This window comes from Camelus bactrianus, chromosome 7 (genome assembly GCF_048773025.1).
Source record: "Camelus bactrianus isolate YW-2024 breed Bactrian camel chromosome 7, ASM4877302v1, whole genome shotgun sequence".
Classification (NCBI taxonomy): domain Eukaryota; kingdom Metazoa; phylum Chordata; class Mammalia; order Artiodactyla; family Camelidae; genus Camelus; species Camelus bactrianus.
Genome location: NC_133545.1, coordinates 61,125,903 through 61,148,486, shown reverse-complemented (window position 1 = coordinate 61,148,486; position 22,584 = coordinate 61,125,903). Strand labels below are relative to the sequence as shown.

The following is a 22,584-nucleotide window of genomic DNA, read 5'->3' as shown; positions in this document are numbered from 1 at the left end:
TACCTTCCACCACATTCCCCCTTGTTACCTCTGCTCTCACAATGCTCTGCAATATGGCAAACTCGTTCTCTCCTCAGTCCGAGTGCTGCTTTTTCTTTGTGGTACACTCTTACTCATGTGGCCGTGTGGTTCACTCACACTCACTTCATTTCATTTCCTGGTCAATATCCCGGTCTAAAAAAGGTGTTCCCTGGAAACCCTGCCTCATACAAGTCCCCCTCCCCCATACTCAGACTCTTAATCACACCCAATCCTTATTTCTACCTATAATGATACCATATGTGTATTTATTTCTAGGAAATAAGCTTCATGCTGGCAAATATTTACCCTGCCTTTTTGCTTTTATGCCCTAAATGTTTAGAGAAGTACCCGGCACATATTCTCAACAAATATTCTTGACTGAATAAAGGAATGAACAATTATCGAGGTAGCAGAGAACGTGGTGGTCCCACAGGGATACGTTTCTGACTGAGGCAGTTGCCCCTGCTGACTCTGCTGTCTCAGTTGTTACCATTGTTAACCTGGAGGCTTACTGATAAAAACTGAAAAAGCCCCAGGTGGACCACACTCACTCCTGGGCCCAAACCCCATAATCTGGTCATTGCCCTTACCAGAGGGGCAGGGCTCTCTGTCTGTTAGACCAAGGCATGGCATCCACCTACGCATGAAGGTGGTAGAACCCCGCTCTGATTTTATGCTCAGACAAGGGCACTTCATGCCGAGACTAACTTGGGTACTTGTGATACAGCTCTTCAAATTTACTTATCCAGCCACTTTTCTTGGATCTAAGGCTGCTACCAAGAAGTGAGGTTAGGATGGATTCTGACAGCAATAACCAGGAGTTTCAACATTTGACCCTCAGCAGAGAAGACACTCAACATGTACCCTTCTTCCCTCAAACTGTTCATTCAAACCTCAGAAAAAACTCAATCCTCAAAGCAAATTTGGACCACCAATCACACTACTCCAGTAAGTCATGCCTGATTGTTATATCACTTTGTGGAATCAAATAAATAAGACTCTGCAGAGTAGTTTCCTAACTCCATATATCAATGGATATATTAGAGTAAGGTGCTACACAGCTAGACAGCCCCAAGCCCAAGGCTTGAATGAACAAAAATGTTCTGTTACTGATGGGAAAAATAGGATACTTTTCCAAAGTATGACATTAGCAAATGTTCCAGACTGAGCATCCACTTTATAACAGGCCCTTTGCTAAACATAGGGGGATATAAAGATAAATAAACATCATCTCTGCCCTTCAGGAGCTGATCTTCAAGTAAGAGAGACAGATATAGTGATATGAGTGGTAAACTCAAGTATGTGCTGGGTAAAAGTTGTATCACTGAGCAAGGTCACAAAACACTTTTACAGAGGAGCTGATGGTTAAGCTGAGTCTGTGAGTGAGGAGGAGCCTGCCAGGTCTTTTCAGGCAAAGGGAACAGCATCAGCAGTGGCCTAACAGAGCCTGACTGTTAAAAGAAATTTATTTCTCCAGCCTCATCCTCCAACACAGCTTCCTGGGCAACTTCTGCTTTAGCCCCAGTGATCTATTTTTTTGCTCTCCAAATATGAATAACCTGCTCTTTCTCACCTGTGCAAATGATGCTCCTTCTGCCTAAAGCACTTATTCCTTGCCCTCGACTCCCAAACCTCAGATCTGAGTAACACCTTCTCGACCGTTTGTTCTTAACTTGGATATAGCAGACCTCCTTGACCTCCCCAGCTCTGAGTTAGATGTCACATCTAGGTTCCCTGATTGCACACCACAACCTCCCTACTGTAGAGCTTAACTACTCTAGTGTAACATCCTGCAGACTTTTCTATATTCCCTGTAGACTGCACGTTCCAAGAGGACGAGACCATCTCTATCTTGATCACCACTGTACCCCCAGCATCAAGCAGAGCGTCTGCCTCACAGCTGGTAATGCACACGAGATGAATCAATTGTTCAAAATTTCCAAACACAGGATGGGACTGGGGAAAAGGATAGGTGATAAGATTGAATTCATAGATTAAGAATTAAAGCCTGAAAGGCCATGGGTACCTTGCTGTGTATAAATGTTATCTCTGTTCAAAAGGAAGTCCGGGGAAAGTAATAAGCAAGAGGAGAACAGCAAAGAAGCAATAAGAGGGCCTGAATTAGTGGCGGGGGCTGCAGACAAGAAGACCGATGGCAAGAGACACGGCATTTACGAAGTTATATCTCTAGGACCCGGTGATTTATTACCTGTTTAGGTAAGGGAGTAGGAGAGAAAGGATGACTCACAAAATTGGTAAAATGGAAGATCTATGGGGAACATCTCTATTTTTGTCTTACATGAGAGAGATGAGTAATGTAAACAACAGGATGGCCCAGGTATTCAAGACTGAAAACGTGTCTACTGTTCATTACTGTGTGTCTTGATATTGCCAATTCAATAAGCTACGGAGACATCTGCACCCCCACAGGTGGAGAATTCAAAATTTCAAAAGACTACTTCATAATTAAAATAGGAGAGAAATAGATAGGATGCCTTTTAAAAATAACACAAAATAAATCATCTTTAAGTTCTTTAAGAAATGGATAGTAAGTGGAGGTTGAATCACTAAATCTTGACTTAGGAAAATGACAAATTATTGGCCTATTTTTTTTTTATTACTCCCTGCCTTCAGATTACTAACTTCACCAAAGATGAAAAAAACACGCAAACAATGTCTCTCAGGAGATGTTTATCCAAGTGGAAACACTGAGGAAACAACATTACAATAGAGATAGGGGAAAGACACGCTTGGTAAGTGAGAGAAAACTTCAACATCAAGAGAGGAAATGGTTTTCAGAAAACATTTCGAAGAGATGAGAGAAGACACTAGGCAATAACAAAGTGCTTTCATGTGAGTGGGAGATAGAGTTTTTGAAGAAACCAGAAAATCAAGAGGGCTGAGTTCAGAAAGAAAATAACTTTTAAGAAAGAGGAGAAAAATAGGGGGAAGAAATGGAAGCAAACATGTGGTTACAGAGAACGCTTAGAAAGTAGCCCTGCAACCTTACCCTGAACTGGAAAGAACAGAGAGATTGCAAACAGGTTGAGAACACTGTCAGAATTCCTTAACTCAGTAATCTAAGCCTCAGTTTTCTCATCTATAAAAAGGGGATACAATTAAGGTTTATATTAGTCGTCTCAGGCTGCTATTAAAAAATACTATGGACTGGGTGGCTTAAATAACAGAAATTTATTTTTTTCACAGTTCCAGAGGCTGGAAGTCCAAGATCAAGGTCTAGCAGGGGCTGTTTCTGGTAAAGGCTCCCTTCCTGGCTTGCAGACTGCACCTTCTCACTGTGTCTTCATGTGGCAGAGAGAGAGTGCTGTGATGTCTCTTCTTATAAAAGACAACAATCCCATCAGATCAGGGATCCACCCTCATGACCTCTTTTAACTTTAATTACTTCTGTAAAGGTCCCACCTCCAAAAGCAGTCACATTGGGGGTTAGGGCTTCAACATATGAACTTTTGGGGGACACAATCTGGACCACAGTAAGGCTGTTATAAGAAATGTGTGAAACGTCACAAAGCACATTGAGCCTGACACATAGTAAATGCTAAATAAATGCTGTGAAATCATCATCTCTAAAGTGACCTATGCTTTTTCTTTTATATTTTTACATGAGTGCTGCAGATTGAAAAGGCACCTATTTCCTACTGCCCCTGAAAACCGAGCAGCTGCCTAGCATACTAAGATGGCCTCAGGCCTGTTTTATAAATATCATCTAATGCAGAAGTAGACACAAGAGGAGTCAAGATATGGTGAGACAGTGAAAAAGGAGGAGGAGAAGGTGGGAAGGGAGGAGAAGACAGGAGGAAAGGATGAGGAAGGACTGAGATCCAGCAGATTCTGTCTTCTCCCCACACACCCACAGTGTGCAGCTAAGTTATCTGATGAAAGAAGGAACATTAGAACTACCACCTCCTGTGGTGTTCACTGCAAATTTCTATTGAGAAGGAGAAAAAAATGCCACTTTTAACACACTCCAGCACCAGTCTCATGCTATTCCATTCAGAGAGACCATGGTCAACAGATCAGACTAAGATCTCAGGTGGTCACAAGCTTAACGGGAAGGTTGTTTTGACCTATAAAAACTTTAAGTTTAGAAAACATGCTGCTACTTTAACTCAAAGGGAACTGTATAGAACTGGATCAAAGGATAAGATAAGCTATGGATTCAAAGGTCTATAGAAGCATAAGAAATACCTGAAAAGGGGCTATGAATTTCCATTCCCTATCGTAGATTTTTAAATAAAAATACAGCTAGAAAACCACTGTATTGAAAATCCAGAAAAATGTAGCCTGAGTCACTTAAATTATCACAAACCCACAGTAATATATTTTAAAACTATCTACCTTCTAAAAGGGGTAAGATATTCTAAGTTGAAATAATGCCCCATTTGCCTCTGCTATAAATAGCATGGCCATCATTTGGTTAGTGCCTAGAATGACAAGCACTTTACAAATACTATCTCATTCATTTATTCCTAAAAACCCTGTTAAGGTTGCTATTATTTTTACCATTTTACAAATAAGTAAACTAAAGAGCTTGCCCAAGGTTATACAAGTAATAAATGAAAGTTGGAATTCAAACCATTTCCGACTACAAATACATCTTCTCTCCTTTATGCCAGACTTGTCATCCTTAGGGTATTGGGGCATATGAGCATGACTGAAAAAATGGGCCAGGCTGGTAAAAAAAATGGCACTGATTCTTAAATCAATGTATTTATTTTTCAGTGTCATTCTTATGAGTATTTACTTACTCAAATTTGTAAAATCACCTGCAAAATGCCTCAATACTGAAAAATTGCTCTACCATTCTAGTTACTTGATCATATAATGGGCTTTTTAGATTCAATGCTAGAACAGAATTTCTGGGTTGCAATTCAGCATTGCTACTTCTAAAGCATGTGATTTCGGGCAAATTGCTTATCTCCTCTTAGCATATTCTCAAGGGAGCATTATCACCTATGTCACAGGGAAATTTTAAGAATTCCATAAAATGAAATCTGCAAAAGCATAGTCAACTACCACATTAGTACTCGGTGTTTATATTTTAAAATTTGATGAAAACATTGCCAACATCTCTATTTCTGAATAAGGGCAAACAAGAGAGACTGTAAGGATATTTACAAGGAACCCTAACGCCTGAGATTAGGACTCATTACCATGTAAACTCCAGACATAATCAAAGTTGTTTTCAAGCTTCATTGTTCCAATCTAGTTTATCTCTTTTCTCCCCCAGTTATTTTGATGGGTTTTCACAAACTATGCAGACTTCAATAACTCACTCTCTAATAATATACTCTGGATAATTGTTAGCTTCATGAAATGCAATTGCCTATACTTTAAGTTATAATTAAAGGCATTACTTAAACCCTCAAGTGGCCTTTGAAAATCTGAAAATGGAAGCTGAATTCATAAATGCTAGGGAAGAATAGGAAATCCCAGAACCCTAAATCAACAGACTCAAATTCATGTGAACTCAACTGAAAGAGAAGCCACTTCTTGCTTTGGTTATCACCACCAGACTTACACTGACATTAACACTAGGGCTACAATTACTAAATGAGAAAACGATTCTTTACAGTTCAGTACATTTACTGATGGAAAAACCTCTGTGATTCAGCTGAACAGAGGAAATGCAGTTTTAAAAAGACCCCTTGAGTAAGGGGCAATTCTAATCATGAAGAAAGTCCAAATGTGCCTCTGTGGCATCTGATTGAATGAGAATGGTGAGTTTCATAAATCAGTTTCACAAATCAGGTGTTCTACAATTTGGTCAACCTGGGATCTTCTACCTCCCTTCTCATGACATTATTCACAGTCGTTAGAGAATGACTTGATGGGCATGGGTTACTGTCATCATTGATAGCTTGAGCATTCTGTTCTTTTAAATCAATAATTTGTCTTATGTTTTAATAACCCTGTCAGAAGAACTCTATGGTACTCACTATTCCAAAATGAAGTTGAGAGCACTTCACCCCAAATTTATGGTCCAAGTTCATCACTTCTTTTCCATTCTTTAATAACTGCATATACCACATATAACCTAAATTCTGCCCTTCCTACCAATACAGACCATTAACATGTAAAATACAATTTTCTAAACACAGAACAAAATTCCCCTCTCAATAATGAACAATAGCTTTGACTTTCCTATTATGTTCTAGTTAATACACATTTTTTTTAATTCTTATAGCCCAGGTGCTATATTCATGACCATACACACTAAAATGAATAAACCATGAACCCTTCCTTCAAAGAAGAGTTTCTCACAAAAAAAGTAAAACTTACATGACACATCAATTATAAAATGTACACGGCATACACTGATCCCATCTTTCTTTCAAGATCTCTAGTTTCTGATTTTCTCTCAGGTTATCTCTTGCTATATCACTCCACTAACGTTATTGTCTGATCCACTTTTTTTTTTCCTAATTAGAATTAGATGAATAGAGCAGAAAGTGGACAGAGTTCATTCTGTCCAACCTCGCATTTCACAGGAGAAGAAAATGAGGTCTTTCTGATTCTGATTACACATGAGATTGAGGAAACAAAACCCATTCCTGTTAAACCATGTAGAAATGTATGATAAAATGCAACAAAAGAAGAAATTGTTCAATACATAGCCTGCCACAAAAGAAAGAAAGAGGGGATGCCCAGCACGAATGAGAGGAAGGAGATCCATTCTAGCGGGACCAGTAAAAGTGCTAAATAACACTGCCATCGTTCTTAGAGGTTCTGGACACAACTGGTCAGCTCTCTGGCTGCCTCAGTTCTTTCTCAGGCAGTGTGGGCTGAGGTGATAAATGTTGGTAGCGGTTATCAAGATGCACTGCTGAGATCTTCTTTAAGAGAACTAGGCAGGCAACTGAGCTGACTGACAGCCCAAGGTGTGCCCCTTGGGATTCCTACTTTTCCTGGCTGCCCCTAGCCCGTGCCTGAGCAGAGCGTGGGACATGAGAGCCAGCCTATTCCTACCTGACACTGGACTCCTTCAACCAGCAGACTTTGGTGGAGAAGTCCCCATTAGTCTTGCTGATGTTTTCTCAGAACCATGCTGTGGCTGAGATGCTTCCAAACCAACCCTGCTTTTGCTCTCTTCTTTCACAGGAGTCAAACCTGCATTGTCCAACCTAAAGACTCTCCCAGCCCCACCCTACTCCTTCTCCCTTTATCTTTCACAAGCATTTTTCAAAAGAAATCTCTTGCACATATAATTTCATCTTGGTACCTGCTTCTCCAAGAACCCGGACTGACACAGCATCTGAGCACATCTGTAATGAGGTATACAGTACATCAGCTGGGAGCTTGGGAAGCTCTGCACTAGAGGAACTGTCAGACACATACATATGGAAACATGCAACCTTATTCATTACAGCACGGTTTCAAATAGTAGAAAATTGGAAACAACCTAAGTGTTCAAACATAGGGAAATGGAAATTTGGGGGTATATTTATTTAACGGCACAGCAGATAAAGAGAATTAACAGAGCTACAGGTATCAATATGGATGAATCTCACCAATATAATATTAAGTGAACAAAAGAAGTTGCAAAAATACCCACACAGCATGACACAATTTGTTTAAAGCTAAAAATACATAAATAGTACTCTACATAGTTTTTGAAAATTATAATAATTTGGGTAATAAGAATACTTATCAACTTTAGGAGAGTGGTAATCTCTGGAGTAAAAAGGAGTGTTTATTATAGTACTACCCATACATTTCTATGTGTTTGAAATATTCCAGTTCTGTCAAATGAAATAAATATTTGTTGAAAGAAAAGAAATGGAGGCTCAAAGGAATTGTGACATGACTAAGTTCACATATTTCTTTTTTTTTTTCTTTTTTTTGGGGGGGGGGTGGTTATTTATTTATTTATTTATTTATTTTAATGGAAGCACTGGGGATTGAACCCAGGACCTCATGCATCCTAAGCAGCTACTCTACCACTGAGCTATACCCACTCCCTGTAAGTTCACTTATTTAGTCAATGGCAGAGCAGACACTGGCCTCCAGTCCTCTTGGCTCCTGGACTGGCTCTCTGGCCACCACATTATGCTGCCTCCACTGTCATGTGTCAATCTAATGGGAGAGACTATGGTCAACGTGTCTTTTGTATCTTCACAATACTCGCTCCATACTACCCTGGGTGTGGGAAAGCATTTAAAATCTAGATCAAACTGAACAATTAGCATTAAACTTCTAATGCAAAGTTATTTTATCACTGGAATTATACTCCAAAGAAGAAATGTCATGCTGCAGCTCTGACTGCCAAGTGTTCAGAAATGTGTAGGTCGTGCACTCTGCAGGTCTGGTGGGCCTAATTGCTGGCCCAGATTTTGTTTAGGAGCACCAAAAAAAGGCGGTGGGGAGGCATTCTTTGTTTAAAGAGTCAGACATTGACCTAAAAGTCCTAAGGCAGTTAAAGTATACCCATAACATCTAGGTGATTTTGGAGAGCTTATGGTCTTCCTCTGGAGACTCACATAGAGGAGCCCTACCACTTGCTGTCCTCAGGAACTCCTTTGTTCAGAATCCGGAAATTCAGCTGGCTCCATTCTCTACATTTCAATTATGAAATGCAGGCTACTTCTTCTCTTGAACTGAAAATGGGGGATTTACTGACCCTGGGTCCTGGGATCCTATAGAATCCAATTGAAGATATACCGTGTCTATTCTCAAAAACTCCCCAATCTACAACACATGCTAGGCCAACAGCAGTCCAAACAAAACACACTTAGCTATCTTAAACCTAAAAATGAATAGGCTAATAACCACAAAAGGAAAAGAACAATTAGGTTGTACATTTATCAGAGCCCTTTTTTGTATTCCTATTGTGAAAGGTAATTATTTTTTTTAACTTTAGTATACCTAATGCCTTTATACGAATTTTGATCACATGGAAATTTGAGGTGAATATGTCCTTGAGGGTAAGCTTTGGGGTTTTTTCATCAGTATATTTGTAAAAGCTGGTAAAGTGCTTGGCATATTATTAATGTTTGTTGATTGAATGAAAGGATGAATAAATGAATATAAGCGAAATTAAGACATATTTCTTACTGACAGACACTAATGACTAAAAAAGGGTTCCAACAAATGAGCAAGAGTTGACAATTAAAGTGTAAATAGGAATCTAATGAAGGTTCTAATTGATCTCCCCTGCTTTAAAATGTAGCCAGGATTTTTTAACCTTGAGATACAATGCTCAGCAAATTAGTAGACTGTCCTTGTACAAAAATCTCTTTAATCAATCTAATAGTTTGTCTATTCAACTATAGGCTTTAAGACCTCTGCCAAATCAGAGTTTTGTTTTGATGGTCTTAATAAGAATTACCTCTTAGAAATAATAGATTCATATATAGTTTAGTTTAGCACTTCGGACTTACATGAAAGTAGAGAGAATATGTTAAATTTTTTAAAAAGTCTACAAAGTTAATAAACCAGAGAGGGTAAAGAAAAATCTCATTCTTTCTAGATGATTCTACTACCATGAAAACAAAGGAAATCTAAAGTCTGAATAAGGTTTTAACAAGATTTTTAAAAAATGATTCTTTCTCTTTCATTTTACAGAAGCCTCAAGATAATGGGTGCTAAACATTCTTCAACCCACTGAAAAATTTGATACCATCTATATAAGGCTTGCTAAGAGGTGGTTAAAAAAATTTTGGGGGGATTTTAACCCTGACTGTACTACCCCCTCTACCCTATAAAGAAGGATGGAGGCTGAAAAAGGAATTAGAAATTTAAAACAGGTTGAGTGTTGAGTCCCAATCACTGAATGCAAGAGCAAAGAGCCAGGCTTGGGGCTTCCTACATACTGCCCAAAATGACCACGTTAAGGAACACAGTAACCCTATCACAGAAGTGTGCTGCTAGATTCCCAGGGACGAGGGAGAGCATCATATAAACAAGCAACCACAATGATGAATTTCCCAGTACATCAAAAGGACTGCAGGTTAGATACCAGTTTTCAAATAATGCACTAAGTTTGCCAGGAAAAAAAAAGTGTCCATTTCAAGAAAAAAAAAAACAAAAACCTACCAAGTTGCCAAGTGCAGAGAACATCATCAGCTCATTTCAGCACTGATCAGATAATGCCTGTTCTTCCCTCTGACCTCCTCCCTCTCCCTCGGCCCCCTCCTCTGCCAAAGGGGTCAGAAACCACAGTTAGCAAGCTGGAGAAGGAGGAGGCACAGTAGCAGGAAGTGGAGAATCAGAGACAGGGCTGCCTTCCTCACTTCGGGCCGTTCATTCATACAGACCTAAGTGAGGAGAGACGTTGAGGTGCCTCAACTTCAAGTAATGTTAAGATTACTACTACATCAAGTGGAGATTCTAGTGACCGAAATAAAACCTCCTCAGTGACTAGAAGAGGACAAAAGGCTTCCCTTTCTGGAATCCATCCAGGGCCAGAAAAGAATCTGTCCCACTGAGCAGGTTGGTGGTACAGGAAGTGGAGAAAAGATGAAAGTTGTACTGTGATTCCACTAGAGGAGCCCTGCCTATTCACTATAGCAAGGTTGCTTTGCCTCATCAAAATTCCACTAAATTATGTTTTCTGGGCTTTATCATAGGTATTCTAAGAAAGATTGAAGAAAAGAACAGAAGGTTGTTTGATACCAACGTGGTTCACTGAGAAGAAGAGCTAGGGACAGGTCATAAAGATTCCTCGCAGTTTCGGTAGCCCCATCCCTCACCGACTCTGACTCGGGCAGGCAAACCATAGTGTGAATTCATTTCGCTGCCCAAGTACAGTATCAGCTGAAGTGGAGTTTGCTCTCTCCCTCCCTGAACTCCTCCCTCTGTGATTTCTCCTAATGGCCCATACTAAATGACCAGGTTGTTTTTGACTATGTAATGGTAATCTGCTTTCCCAGAGAAACCCAGAACTTCTGTCCCATATGCCCTGCCATGAGCCACGGTTATTCTCCCAGTAGACTGATCGCCTAGACTGTTCGCCTGACAACAAATTCTATCCAGCATCTGTGTTTCCTCTGTCCTGCCCCACTGACCAGATTCAACCTCTTTACAGCAACACCCGCCCACAACCCCACCACACCCACAGGGGAGAGCCTGCAGCCACAAAGACTTTCCCAGCTCCAACTTCAGCCTCTACCCACAAGCCTTTGCTACTGAGGTCCCAGTACGCCTTGCGTACGAGCCCATAGAAAGCAGGAACTAAAAAAGAACTTGGAATGACTCATTTGCAACTATTTCTTGTCATTAAAAGTGGCACAACCATTAAAGAAGAAAGGTGAGGAGTAAAAATTGGGGGCTGAAAAAGTAGCCTTCTGTTACCACAGAAGACTATGAACGTAGCAACAGGGTGTTCTTAATGTTCCTCAGTGGTTATCATTTCAAATCAGACTCAGACCAGGAAGATGCAAGGATAATCATGAAATATGAGGCACACTTGCTGCCGAGCACCAGTTAGTTCCAAATGTGTTCATTTATTCATTTGCAGTAACAGCCTTGGAAATCAGCGGAGTGGTCTCTAGGAACTAAAGGAGTAAAATAATTTTCCAACTCTCATAGTCAGAGGGCTAATTCAAGTTTCAAAAGCAACACTGAGTTGCTTAAAGTACCATAAAAAAAAAGAGAGAGACAGAGTGGAAATTCCATCCTGCTTTAATCATTGTCCGCTGCAAGTGCCCTTAATGATTTCCAGCTGCCTCCACTTACGTTGTTGCTTTGACAGGACTTTCATACAAACTTGGAACATTTTAAAGCACCAAAAAAATTTTTTTTTTACTTTGCTCTCAACTTCATTCTAACCAAAAGCAGATTTCTCTTGGATTATATAAGAATATGATGAGCTGGAAGTGGGGCAGAGGAGGGGCCAGGAGTAAGGCGTCGGCCTCTGCTTTTTTGCAGTCTCCACGAACTATTCCACAAGAGGCACAAAGGAAAATGTGAAAACCCAGGAAGAAGCTCACATCGTTGTGCAAAATCAAAATATACTTTTACTTCAACCTACCACTGCATTCTGAAGTGAAGAAAGACTATTCAGAATTAAGCTACCATGAAATAATTACCTCTAAAGTCATATCAGTTAAAACTTCAAGTGTGTGTGTGATGAGTAAATGGAAGTATTTGTAGCCAAAATTGTGCCAGCCAAACAGCCTGGAACCCCAAGTCATCCATTCTTTTCATGTGGGAGGGAGCAGAGAACAATGGAAACACAGATACACAATCTAATAAACGGTTAGGTATTAACACTGAATGAAGTATTTTGTTAAACTCACCAGCTTGAGGTTTCAAGCTCCTTTGGGGTCATAGTTTTCTTTCCAACATGATTTTATGCTCTTTGAAAGTAAAGAGCAACCATTTTTTCAGTAATCTTTGTCTTCCCCCATAGCCCTGAGCACTAGCATCTCACATGTTGTAGGTCTTTAATGAAAACATGTTTAAGTGAATAAAGGAAAACTTTCAGAGACTGATATTAGTTAAAAAAGAGGATATATGGATGGGAAAATATAGATGGCTTGAGAACAGATGAAATAATAGATTATTTAATTCTCATGATTCTGTGAATCCATAATTTTTTCACATATTATTAAGTTTTTCTTGTAGATATAGTCCTATATTGTTATGTGTAGGGCAGAAACAAACATTAATAGGTCCTCAAATTTTTCTCTAGAAACTATCCCAGAAATACACTCTTCTTTTAAAAAAGAGTTCCATAAATTAACCTGTTAATATTTTTTCTCATTCACCACGTCTGTAAGGAGATACTGTATATATCTACCCCAAATCTTTTATTTTGCATTTTGAATCTTTTGATGGTAGGGGGACACATTTTTAACAATATTAACAAATTCATAATAACGATCTATTTAAAATCCAAAACAGGTACAAAGGAGGTATAGAAAATAATAGCCAAGTCAGTCTTTGAGTCATTTCTCATCCTCATCTTCATTCATTTTGACAATTATTTTTGAGTACTCAGGGTGAAGCAGATGTTGAAAATCCCATTGATGTTCCTCATTAAATCTCATTTCTATCATTTAGGGACATTTGGAGACTCTAGAATTTCTACCTATAAGGGCCCTGGGGGTATAATCTGGTTGGCTGGCAAGGATGCCAACTTTTGTCCAGAAGTTGCATGTGAATATAGAGGACACTGTTTTACTTGCATTGCATCGTTATTTGGTGGGCTTGAAGGGTTAAATCACCCCAAGCTACTTGGTGCTGTCCCTGTTAAGGACCCCATTCTAGTAAATTTTTAAACTTTTATTCTAAATCTTTCCAAGCTCTCCGCATTATTCTCAAATTCTAGCGGCAAAAATTGTACAGAGGACTTTAACGTGGGTAAGCACGTTAGATGAAGACAAATTCATCACTTCATAATTATTGGGTTTTGCTTAGTTGTAAGCCTCAGTAATTATACTTTTTGACAAATGCATTCTTCTTTTGATTCCTTATGACTAGATAATTTTAGCTGAAAATCACTGTAAATAATCGTTTATTTTCAAAAAAGGGTTCTGCAAATGAAAGCTGTCAACAATATAGAATGTGAGCATATTTTATCTGTACTAATCCTTCCTTTTGCCCACTATTTCTATACGTACCTATTTGTTCTGTTTCTTACTTTTCTCGCTGTTAAATATATTAATATATAAAATACTATTATTAAATATTCCTGTGTCATATTATTTTTTTTCCTTTCATGGTCTATGTGTTTTACCTTCTTTACTGGTCTCTTAATTATGAAGACTTTGCCTAGTTTATCTTTGCATCTCATTGGCCAACATCTGGCACATACAAAATATTAAGAATGTTTTGTTGAGTGAATGAATGAATGTACCCAAACTCTGGAAAAGTGATATTAATCTTGAAAACTTTAATAAATGGATTCAAAAGGTGTTTCAGATAAACTATTAGCAAGTCCTCAAGTCTAACACTTCCAGGAGGCCCACTAGAGAGGGTCAGCATAACCCCGTAAGGGCACAAACACAGATGTTGTTCTTTTCAGGATACGGTTAGTTTTGATTTATTGCACACATCCACCTGCAAAGCTTCTCGAGCACACAGAGTCATAATCTCCAAAGTCACCTGGTGACAAGTGAGTCCCTCAGCTGCATTGCTCACCTGGATCAGCAGCTCTCATTTATCTCTCAGGCAGCTCAGAACTGCTCACAGCCTCAAGGCCCACAAACTTAGACTTTGTCAAATCAAATGGGTAATAATTTACAATTTAAGCATCTTTTAGAGAATAGTGAGTTATTTCTCTTCTTCTTTATCTTTTTTCTCACAAAATAAAACCCTGGAATTATAGACCACAAATAGATTTATAGTTGGTGCTTTTCTTTTTGAGAAGATAGGTGTATTATCCTGTCACTGGTCACAAGGAAGATGAGGCAGGGAATTGAAAGGATCCATGTAAACATATCAACACTTCCCCCAAAAGGGCTCAAAGTGTATGGATTAGTTGCATGCAAGACACAGAACATGCCAGAAGAAGGAAAGTATATCAGGTAAAACTCAGTTTTGAAACTGAGCTAGCTATAAATGTAAAATAGGAAGGAAAGACAAGACTGTCCACAATGGGAGCTATGCTCCCTAAGGAGTTAAAATGCTAAATCCTGAGATGCTTAAGTCAAATTCTAATCAGGTTTTAAATCACATCAAGTTACCTCATATACTTACAACTTACCTCTTCTGTGAAGTCTGTTCCTATTTCCAGTTAAAATTAATGCATGGACAATAATACTTGACCACGTGCAAATAATACTTGACCATGTGTAAAGAATACCACAAATGAAGAGCAGACCAAACTACGTGATCCCCCAAAGGAGAAAGGAAATTATCTTTACATTATGGAGTTATCCTACACTATGAATGCCACTTAACACAAGAATCCATATAGAAAGGCTGGTCCCTTTTGTCTTTTCTTAGCAATCTCAGCAAAGAGAAGGGAGTATTTCAAAAGTTTATTTACTCACTGATAGAACTGGATTAGGAACTAAAATTCATGTTTGAATCCTGACTCAATCTCTTAGTATGTGTGTGACTTAGTAAATTACTTAAGATCTCTGAATTTTTTTAAATGATAAAATGGGGGGAGCTAATGGTAGTGGCCTAATAACCTCCCATATGATTGAGATTGTCAAATGAGATGTTATACTTAAATGTGCTTTGTGAATTCTAAAGTGCTATGCAAATGTAAGATACTAATTGCAACATCTGATAACATAAATGTCTCTCATAGAAATTTTTCTACCACTCTATAAGACAGAAAACTGTCGTGACTCTTTCCTATAGCAAAGAGCATATAAACAGGTAACGCTAATGATACATAAACAGCTTTTCCCTGTCGGCAAACCACTTGTACCCACTAAAAACAGCTACTAAAATTACACAGGTAAGCACGTTCTTCCAGGTTGCTCCTTTCTCTTGCTTCATGGAGCTTTGGGGAAATATTTTTTCAGTTCTAGTCTGTTCCTCCTAACTGGTTTCGGATATACATATGAAGGATAACTCTCCAGATGCTCACTCTTTTCAGCAAGTATTTACTTACGAGAAAATTAGAATTTAATTTATACTGGATGATCAATACAGACCTTTATGTGTGCAATATATCTAATACACTGCAGCCAGATTAATTTGCCTAGTCAGTGATTAATTGCCTGCTCTGTCCCAGGCGCTGGAGAAGGTGCCTGGAGTACAGTGGAGAGCACAATGGGCAGGGTCTCTGCCCTTCTAAATGTCAAATCTGTAGTTTCGTTTCAGAGCTCAGCTCATCTCTCTCAACCTCTGACATTTGATTTTGTTTCCAATTCACCTTCTTGAAACTTTCTTCTCTCCAAAGTTTGAAGACATTGTTCTTGTTTAATGTAGCAGATACCACTGACAAATACCCCAACCTGAATTTCCAACCTCTTCCCTTTCAACACTTTCCAGGTAGAGGTAGTGACGTGAGTCAGTTCTGATTAATTAGATGTAAGATGAAGTCTATGCTAATGTTCCTGAAATACAAAGGAAGCACTCCTTCCTCTTACTGATTCTTTCAGCTAAAACACGCTAACTAGAGCTATAGTCACCAACCTGCAACCAAGGGGAAAAATCATGGCAGTTACGGTCTAGGGGTTAATTACACCCAGCAAAGTCAAATTCATCATCAGTTACAGCTTACATCTCTTCAGAGAGACCTCCCCAAACCTCCCAATCTAAGTTAGCTCTCCCGCTAGATATTTTCATAGCACTTTGTGACTTTCCTTCAAATGACCTATATATTTTTAGTTCTGTATTTCACTGTGTAAGTATTTATTTAACATCTTTCTCCTCCACTAGAAAGTAAAGGGATAATTAAGTCTTTTATAGCCATTCTACATTCAGTGTCTCACAGATTACCTAGCACATGCTACGTGTTAACAAACACACATTGAAATTTGATGACTTCTCTAGACTTATGTTTCAAATTACTCTCTGGGTACCTGTACTTGAATATCTTGCAGGCCTTTCAAAACAAAGACCCAAAGTAGATTTTATTTTCACTGAATTTCTGTTCCCAGCTAATGACATCACTAGAGACCAAAGCCAGAAGTCTCCAAATCCTCCTTACCTTTGAACTCTTCCGTTCCCCCTCCCATCCAACTGGTAGCTAAGATCTCCTGATTCTATCAATTTAATATTTCTTCACTCTCCTCTTCATCCCTTGGTACTAATTATTCTACCTTACTTCAAGCCCTCATTATATCTGCATTACCACAGTATTGCTATAGTATTCCTATTACTACAGTATTCCCACTGCAGTAGCTGCTCATTCACCTTCCTGTGTACTTGAATTCCATCCTTATTAATGATCTTCAACTAACTAAGTATTATACCCATTTTACAGGCTAGAAAAACTAAGGCTCCAAGAGTTTAAGAAACTTACCTCAGGTCACCCAACTAGTAAGTAGCAGAGCTGGAATTTATACTGGTCTATACCCCTAAATTGGGGGACTTGGAAGAGATCTTCTAGACCTCAGCCTGACCAGAAGCCGCAATCCAGGCATGCTGAATTATAAGAGTATGCTTATATATGTATCACCCCCAGAAGTCTGTGTGTTTCTTGAGAACAGAGAAAAGATCTTCATTCCATCCCTCTCCATCCCTCATCCCTTCCCCGGCACAATGTATGCTATCTACTCCACCGCAGAATATCAAAGGATTTTTGAGACAGAAAGGTGGACAAAAGGAAAGAGAAATAAGGAAGGACTCATCCAAGGGAGAGAAAGAGGGTCCAAAGCAATAAGACATGAGTGAGAAAGAGAAATTAACAGTAAACATAACTCACTTTGTTTAGATTCTTATTCAGAAGTTATGCCTTTGCAAAAAATGTTGGCTGGAATTTTGGCTGATGTTTTACTTAGTTCAGCACAGGGAAAATTCCAACTTGGCCTTTTCCCTCAGGAACATTTATGAAGAGTTAAGAGTTATATGATGATGTGAAGTAAAGAAAGTCAATTCACATAGACTTTTCGTCAAAGTAAAAGTTAGCAGCTAAGTGCCACCAAGTAAATCACCTCTCCTCTAAAAGCTCTACCCTTTCCCCTTCAAAACAATTACATCTAAAAAGCCAGATTGACTTGTCACAATTTTTTTTTCTTTTTACCATTTTATGCTTTAAAAGTAATTTGGGACTGTATTCAGGGCTGCAATTTCTCCTCTATAGCAACTAAAAGCCTTAAACCTTTCAGTCTGATAATTAACCTACCATACCATTTCACCCAAATAATCTTCTGAAAATTTTAACAATGTACCCCCCAAATCTTTCATGGGCTAGTTCTGCCTCAGCACCACTAACTCACTCCGTATCATATTTCTCATAGGCGGCAGCTGAAATGAAATATGCATACTATGTAATTGGAAAAAGTCTGTCTCATTTGCCTCAGCTGTTCTTCCTTGTTGGAAATGCAGAGGGAAAAGAAGGCAGTAAGAATACCTTCCTGCTGGCAATTTAGACGAAAAGCCATCATCACTGAGCCACATCAGCAGGGGCGTGCCTGAGTTCTCCGCAGGCTTCTAACCAGACCCTTAGACCTCAGGACACTCATCATGGTCCCTTAACACTAAATGAGAAGAGTTCTGATAAAGCAATATGGTGTGCAATTACAAAACACATCTTAAGTGCCCCCTACTCCCTGGCTCTGTTCCATTTCCAAACTGCTCTCATTCAGCTTTTCAAAAAAAAAAGAAAAGAAAAAAAAAAGTTTACCTCTAGCCAAAGTGCCACATGTGCAAAGAAATAATACATTCTGTTTTCATTTTTTATGTTGTTTCCATAATCCTGGTAATAAAATATATTAAAATGAGAATCTTCCTCATTAGACTAGGGTTTTTATATGGGGGACGATTTAAAATTTTATAAATTTGTTATCACTTTTATTTTCAGTTCTCTATTATTTAGAATTTAATTGTTCAATTCATGAAATAGTTATAGCTAACACTTACTACACTTTCTATGTGCCAGGCACTTTTCTAAGTGCCTCATGTATATTAATTTTGTCCTCAAAAGATCTGATGAGGTAGGTGCTATTATTATCACTCCCATCTTTACAGATAAGATAACTGAAGCACGGAGAGGTTAAACAACTTGTTCACATCACCAGCTAGTAAGTGGTGCCCACACCACAGTGCCTCTTACTTAGACAGGCCATCAGATGTTTGTCCACTACTTCTTTTTTTCTTTCCTTCTGTGTCCCCTTGGGGGCCATTTTATTCATGAATTCTTCTAGTGAATGCTTACCCTCAGAGAGTGTCAGCAGTGTATGAGGGGACACGTGGCACACCCCTCAATGTTATGGGAGGGAAATAAAGGAGGCTCAGAGAATCCTTCAGAACATGTGGCAGAAGCAGTCAGAGCTCCCTTAATATCCATGGGTTCCTTACTTTTCTAGCTTTCCTTGAAGTTGAAGTTGGAGGGAGCCATGTGACTAGCTCTGGCCAATGAGCAGAAGTGAAACCAAGTGAAAAAAATATACAGGAGGACAGAGGACTCAACTGTGTCAAATGTCACTGATAAATCAAACATGGTGAGAATTGAGAACTGACTGTGAGGATTAGCAATGTGAAGGCTATTATTGAGCATGATAAGAACAGTTCCTCTATAGAAATTCATTAGTACATCATTGAATCAGCAATATAGAGTACAAGAAACTACTTTGCCAGTGGGTACAGAAATTGGGTTTATAGAAGTTAGTCAATGATAGGCATTTAGTTATAGAACCTAGATCCTTCTCTTCAAACCTATGCTGTTCTCTTACCTAACCCACTCAGAGTTCTGTTTTGCTTTTCTTGTTCCATTACACATCCACATATTCACACATATAGATCAAGTTGTCATAAATTGAATTATTGGTCCAAAATCTTTTACTCTTCTATAGTAGTGCTGTACACCTGTAGCTTTGCCATGGTCTTACAGTAAGTAGAGTGTACTTGTAAGCCTCTTAACTTGGGACTTGGTCATATGATTTGCTTTTGCCAATGGGACATTAACAGAGACAACCTCAGCGTAAAAACTGAACTTTGGAAAACAAACAAACAAAAATGAACAAACAAAACAAAAACAAACATATAGATACAGAGAACAGATTAGTGGTTACCAGAGAGGAAGGGAAATGGCAAGGAGGGCAAAATGGGTAAAGGGAGTCAATTGTACAGTGACGGATGAAAACTAAACTTTCAGTGGTAAACGCACTGTAGTGTATACAGAAGCTGAAATGAAATATTGTACACATGAAATTTATATAATGTTATAAACAATGATACCTCAATTTTTAAAAATTAATAATACAATTCTATGACAGAAAAAATAAACTGAAATTTACCTGAACAACTGGACTCGCCCTCTTGCAGGTCTTCACAGCCCTGAGATAGTCCACTGGTCCCATACAGACACTAAAACTAAACTGGAACTTGGAACCCAGTTGAGCTGACATCGGCCACACTTCAGCTGACCTGCAGAGACATGAGTGAGAAATAAATGAATTTTTTTGCTGGAAGCTGGTGAATTTTTCACTGTTTGGTATACAACATTATTGTGAATAAAGCTGACTGCAACAAAACTGGAGTTATAAATCTCTCTAATGTCCTGAAAAAATAAGGCACAAAGTTTTGCCTGGACTCTTCTCTAATTATAAGCCTCAGATTGATCCCAAAATGCCATAAAGCTACTCCACCCAGTATCCACACCACACAGTAAAATTGGTTCACTCTCCTCTTAAAAAATCAAAGACTTTAAGAACTGGAAGGGACCTAAGTAGACATGTCCAACTACCTCCTTTTACATCTTAGAATACCCAGGAGGTGAAATGACATGTCAAAATATCAAACTACTAATCAGACAGAATAGCTATTAGAACCCAGATTCCTGATGGTTATTTCAGTACTATTTCCACTGTGTCACACCACCCATCTGAATTCCAAACTGAGAACTCTCAGGTTTGCGCTATATTCAGAAACAAGAAATCTAGGACTCAATACTATAAATGTTCATTCTCTTGTCACCCACAGTATCCTCTTTCTCCTTTTATAAACTCCCTTCTCTCAGTGTCTGAACTACTCCAACACACACACACGCACACGCGCACGCACACGCACACACACGCACACAGAATTGAATTCAGTCTTTAGACTTTGTTTTGCCTATGATTCTCTATGCTCCAAAAATCTCTGTTCTATCAACAATTAACATATATGTTTCAAATTTTTCATTGAATGATGTTAAAAAAAAGTGATGTGCCCAACAGACTTATACAATTATTGAACTAACAACTTAATTTTATAAGCAAAAGAACTGAGCCTTAAAAAAGTAAGATGATCTGCCCAAAGTCATACAACTGGATAGCAGAAGAGACTGGATCTCAGGATTCTTGACTACTCCATAGCATTTGTCTCCCAACCCCTACCATTTATAACAACATACATATATTTTTGCCCTTGCGGTTATTAAGTTCATTACTTCAGGAGAAACTAATTTTGTATTATTTTTTCGATATATTAGTTTTTTTCTAGAATTGAGATAGAGGATTTTGTTTTAGAATGTAATCTAAATATTTTTGAGAGATTTCAAAAGTCACTATGCCTCTGACTCTTGAAGACCATCTTTCTCTCAAGAGGATCATGACTTGCCTTTGCACTGCTGTGTTTTGAAACAAAAGGATAACTTGTATGTTTAAAAGGCATCTTTCGTCTTCTCAACTGCAGAGCCCAGTGCTTACAAAAACAACTCACTAGGTGTTTCTTCACCTTTTGTCTCCTTAGAAAAGACGAGAAACTCACTCAAAAACTAAGTCACTTGCCCAAGGCTGGACAAGAAGTCACTAATTTAGCACATTGCTTCTAAAAAGTTCTGATATGAACTTTCATATATTATTATTACTAATAATAACTCCCACAAAACTAGCATTCTTTGAAGTTATACTGCGTTCTAAGCACCATAATAGGACTTTTATATACATTAACTTATTTATTCCATGATTATCATAATCGTAGTATGTAATATTATCCTCATTTTACAGATGAGGAAGATCAATCTTGGAGGTGCTAAATAACTTCTCCAAGGTGACAAAGCAGAAAGAACATGCCCAATTTCTGGTAAAAATGTCGTTGCTTACAAACTATTATCAGTTCAGGACAGGGAAAGGATCTTGACCAAGTGGTTCCTTGTTTTACACAAATTGCCATAGATACATACAGCTACTCGTTCGAGGCACTGTGAATCTATGAAAAAATGGATTTGATGAACTTATTTGCAAAACAGAAATTACAGACATAGAAAACGAACTTATGGTTACCAGGTGGGAAGCGGGTGAGAAGGGATAAATTGGGAGTTTGAGATTTGCAGATACTAACTACTGTATATAAAATAGATAAACAACAAGGTTCTACTGCGTAGCACAGGGGAATATATTCAATATCTTGTAATACCCTGTAATGAAAAGGAATATACATATGTATATGTACAACTGAAACATTATGCTGTACACCAAAAATTGACACAGCATTGTAAACTGACTATATTTCAATACAAAAATAAATAAATAATCCAAAAAATGAATTTGGGCTACATCATTAAGGTAAATTAAAAATTAGTCTGTGATGTTAGAAGTTAGGATGTGGCTTCCTTTGAAAAGGAAGGAGGGCCCCTGACTTGGAGGGAAGCCCACAGGGTCTTCTGCAGCACAGTCGATGTTGTATATTTTGTTGTGGGCCATTGTTCTGTAGGTGTGTTTACTTTGTGAGAATTCATTGCACAGGACACAGGACTTATGTAGTTTTCTGTGTGTATGTTATATATCATTAAAGTTCACATTAAAAATAACCCTTGAAATGCATAAAAACTTATTCATCCTAGAACCACTGTCTACCTCTGAGGAAATGTTACATTTGTCAGCAGTGAAACAGGTGAGACAGTGTAACAGAGGTTATGCTTATGGACACTGAAGATGACAGGTCTTGTTCAGTTCCATCCCAATTAAGGATTTCTAAGCTTCATTATTCTTGCCTATGAAATAAAGGGACTGAGCTCCTTGAGATCAATTACAGTCTTAGCTCTATTCT

The 22,584-nt window shown here is 38.4% G+C and overlaps 1 long non-coding RNA gene and 1 other non-coding gene across 10 annotated transcripts in view; both read right to left on the bottom strand.

Annotated features, from left to right (window-relative positions):
* The window catches only part of LOC105082918 (uncharacterized), a 456,837-nt gene that overhangs the window by 247,914 nt on the left and 186,339 nt on the right, over positions 1 to 22,584 (bottom strand). For all 9 annotated transcript variants that reach the window (XR_012508216.1, XR_012508218.1, XR_012508219.1 and 6 more), the window contains one exon: positions 19,851 to 19,980. This is a non-coding gene — a long non-coding RNA (uncharacterized LOC105082918). The remainder of the gene's footprint in view (positions 1 to 19,850; positions 19,981 to 22,584) is intronic.
* On the bottom strand, positions 7,929 to 8,003 carry TRNAP-AGG (transfer RNA proline (anticodon AGG)). The gene has a single exon. It is a non-coding gene; the product is annotated as a tRNA-Pro (tRNA).